This window comes from Tasmannia lanceolata, unplaced genomic scaffold (assembly GCF_043159265.1).
Source record: "Tasmannia lanceolata isolate RefF3 unplaced genomic scaffold, GAP_Taslan_0.1 ptg000015l, whole genome shotgun sequence".
Taxonomy (NCBI): domain Eukaryota; kingdom Viridiplantae; phylum Streptophyta; class Magnoliopsida; order Canellales; family Winteraceae; genus Tasmannia; species Tasmannia lanceolata.
In genome coordinates, this window is record NW_027518692.1 from 7,720,684 (window position 1) to 7,724,917 (window position 4,234).

The window sequence follows — 4,234 nt, forward strand, 5'->3', positions numbered from 1 at the left end:
ATCTAAAATCACAAAGTTCTATTTTTTCAGTCTCCATACTTCATCAACTAAATCTAAGATTCATTACCATCGCATCCTAATCTCAAAACTTGGCTAAAAGATCCTTTACACCATTTCTACGGTTTCATATGTGTAAAAGATAGATGTTTTATAAAGTTTCTAAAATAAGAATTTTTTTATTTCTTCCTCATCTTTCATCAACTAAATCTATTATTCAATATCATCGCTAACTAATCCCAAAATTTGGCTCAAAGCTCCCTGACACCATCTCTAAGGTTTACTAAGTGTAAAAGATTATTGTTTTCTAAAGTTTCAAAAATAAGAAATTTTATATTTCTTCAATCTCCATCCTTCATGAAGTAAATCTAAGATTCAATACCGTCTCATTCTTATACAAAAACTTGGCTAAAAGCTCGTTGACACCATCTCATCCTAATCCCAAAACTTGGCGAAATGCTCCTTAACACCATCCTAGGGTTTCCTATGTTTAAAAGATAGATGTTTTATAAAGTTTCTAAAATCAGAAACTGTCTATTTTTTCAATCTCCATCCTTCGTCAACTAATTCTAAGATTCAATACCCTCTCATTCTCATCCCAAAACTAGGCAAAATGATCGTTGACATCATCTCTAGAGTTTACTAATTTTAAAAGATTGATGTTTTATAAAGTTTCTAAAATAAGAAACTTTCTATTTTCTCAACCTCCATCATTCACCAACTAAATCTAAAATTCAATATCATCTCATCCTCGTTGCAAAACATGGTAAAAAGCTCATTGACACCATATCTAAGGTTTAGTAAGTAAAAAAGATGGATATTTTAACGTTTCTAAAATAAGAAGCTTTCTATTTTTTCATTCTCCATCCTTCATCAACTAAATCTAAGATTCAATACCACCGCATCGTCATCTTAAAATATGGCTAAAAGCTCATTGACACCATCTATACGGTGTTATATGTCTTAAACATAGATGTTTTATAAAGTTTCTAAAATAAGAAATTTTTATTTTTTCTCCATCCTTCATCAACTAAATCTAAGATTCAATCCCATCGCTAACTCATCCCAAAACTTGGCTCAAAGCTCCATGACAACATCACTAGGTTTACGAAGTGTAAAAGATTTATGTTTTATAAAGTTTCTAAAATATGAAACTTTCTATTTTCCCAATCTCCATCCTTCATCAACTAAATCTATGATTTAATATCCTCTCATTCTCATCCCAAAACTTGGCTAAAAGCTCATTGACACCATCTCATCCTCATCCCAAAACTTGGCTAAAAGCTCCTTAACATCATTTCTAGGGTTTCCTATGTCTAAAAGATGGATTTTTTTATAAAGTTTCTGAAATAAGAAACTTTTTTTTTTCAATCTCCATCCTTCATCAACTAAATCTTATATTCAATACCATCTAAATCTCATCTCAAAACTTGAATAAAAGCTCCTTCACACCATATAGACGATATCCTATGTCTAAAAGATGGATGTTTTATAAAGTTTCTTTAGATAAGAAACTTCCTGTTTTTCAATCTCCATCCTTCCTCAACTAAATCTAAAATTCAATATCATCTCATCCTCATCTCAAAACATGGCTAAACGCACCTTGACACCATCTCTAGGGTTTAATAAGTCTAAAAGATTGATATTTAATTAAGTTTCTATTATAAGAAACTTTCTATTTTTTCAATCTGGATCCTTCATCAACTGAATCTAAGATTCTATACCCCCACTTATTCTAATCCCAAAACTTGGTTAAAAGCGCATTGAGCTCATCTGTAGGGTTTCGTATGTCTAAAAGGTGGATGTTTTATAAAGTTTTTAAAATAAGAAACTTTCTATTTTTTCAATCTCCATTCTTCATCAACTAGATCTAAGATTCAATACCCTCACATTCTCATCTCGGAACTTGGCTAAAAGTTCATTGACATCATCTCTAGGGTTTCTTATGTCTAAAAGATGAATGTTACGTAAAGTTTCTAAAATAAGAAACTTTCTATATTTTCAATCTCCATCCTTGATCAACTAAATCAAAGATTCAATATCATTTCATCATTATCTCAAAAGTTGGCTAAAAGCTCCATGACACCATCTGTAGGGTTTCTTACGTATAAAAGATATTTGTTTTATAAAGTTTTCAAAATCAGAAACTTTCTGTTTTTTCAATTCTCATCCTCATCCTTAAAATTAGCTAAAAGCTGCTTTACACCATCTATAGGGTTTCCTATGACTAAAAGATTGATGTTTTAGAAATATTCTAAAATCACAAAGTTTCTATTTTTTCAGTCTCCATACTTCATCAACTAAATCTAAGATTCATTACCATCGCATCCTCATCTCAAAACTTGGCTAAAAGATCCTTTACACAATTTCTACGGTTTCATATGTCTAAAAGATAGATGTTTTATAAAGTTTCTAAAATAAGAATTTTTTTATTTCTTCCTCATCTTTCATCAACTAAATCTATTATTCAATATCATCGCTAACTAATCCCAAAATTTGGCTCAAAGCTCCCTGACACCATCTCTAAGGTTTACTAAGTGTAAAAGATTATTGTTTTCTAAAGTTTCAAAAATAAGAAATTTTATATTTCTTCAATCTCCATCCTTCATAAAGTAAATCTAAGATTCAATACCATCTCATTCTTATCCAAAAACATGGCTAAAAGCTCGTTGACACCATCTCATCCTAATCCCAAAACTTGGCTAAATGCTCATTAACACCATCTCTAGGGTTTCCTATGTTTAAAAGATAGATGTTTTATAAAGTTTCTAAAATCAGAAACTGTCTATTTTTTCAATCTCCATCCTTCGTCAACATTTTCTAAGATTCAATACCCTCTCATTCTCATCCCAAAACTAGGCAAAAATGATCGTTGACATCATCTCTAGAGTTTACTAATTTTAAAAGATTGATGTTTTATAAAGTTTCTAAAATAAGAAACTTTCTATTTTCTCAACCTCCATCATTCACCAACTAAATCTAAGATTCAATATCATCTCATCCTCATCTCAAAACATGGTTAAAAGCTCATTGACACCATATCTAAGGTTTAGTAAGTCTAAAAGATGGATATTTTAACGTTTCTAAAATAAGAAGCTTTATATTTTTTCATTCTCCATCCTTCATCAACTAAATCTAAGATTCAATACTATCGCATCGTCATCTTAAAATATGGCTAAAAGTTCCTTGACACCATCTCCACGGTGTCATATGTCTTAAACATAGATGTTTTATTAAGTTTCTAAAATAAGAAATTTTTATTTTTTCTCCATCCTTCATCAACTAAATCTAAGATTCAATCCCATCGCTAACTCATCCCAAAACTTGGCTCAAAGCTCCATGACAACATCTCTAGGTTTACGAAGTGTAAAAGATTTATGTTTTATAAAGTTTCTAAAATATGAAACTTTCTATTTTCCTAATCTCCATCCTTCATCAACTAAATCTATGATTCAATACCCTCTCATTCTCATCCCAAAACTTGGCTAAAAGCTCATTAACACCATCTCATCCTCATCCCAAAACTTGGCTAAAAGCTCCTTAACACCATTTCTAGGGTTTCCTATGTCTAAAAGATGGATTTTTTTATAAAGTTTCTGAAATAAGAAACTTTCTTGTTTTTCAATCTCCATCCTCCATCAACTAAATCTAATATTCAATACCATCTACACCTCATCTCAAAACTTGACTAAAAGCTTCTTCACACCATATAGACGGTTTCCTATGTCTAAAAGATGGATGTTTTATAAAGTTTCTTTAGATAAGAAACTTCCTGTTTTTCAATCTCCATCCTTCCTCAACTAAATCTAAAATTCAATATCATCGCATCCTCATCCCAAAACATGGCTAAACGCACCTTGACACCATCTCTAGGGTTTAATAAGTCTAAAAGATTGATATTTAATAAAGTTTCTATTATAAGAAACTTTCTATTTTTTCAATCTGGATCCTTCATCAACTATATCTAAGATTCTACACCCCCACTTATTCTCATCCCAAAACTTGTTTAAAAGCGCGTTGAGCTCATCAGTAGGGTTTCGTATGTCTAAAAGGTGGATGTTTTATAAAGGTTTTAAAATAAGAAACTTTCTATTTTTTCAATCTCCATTCTTCATCAACTAGATCTAAGATTCAATACCTTCACATTCTCATCTCGAAACTTGGCTAAAAGTTCATTGACATCATCTCTAGGGTTTCTTATGTCTAAAAGATGAATGTTACGTAAAGTTTCTAAAAT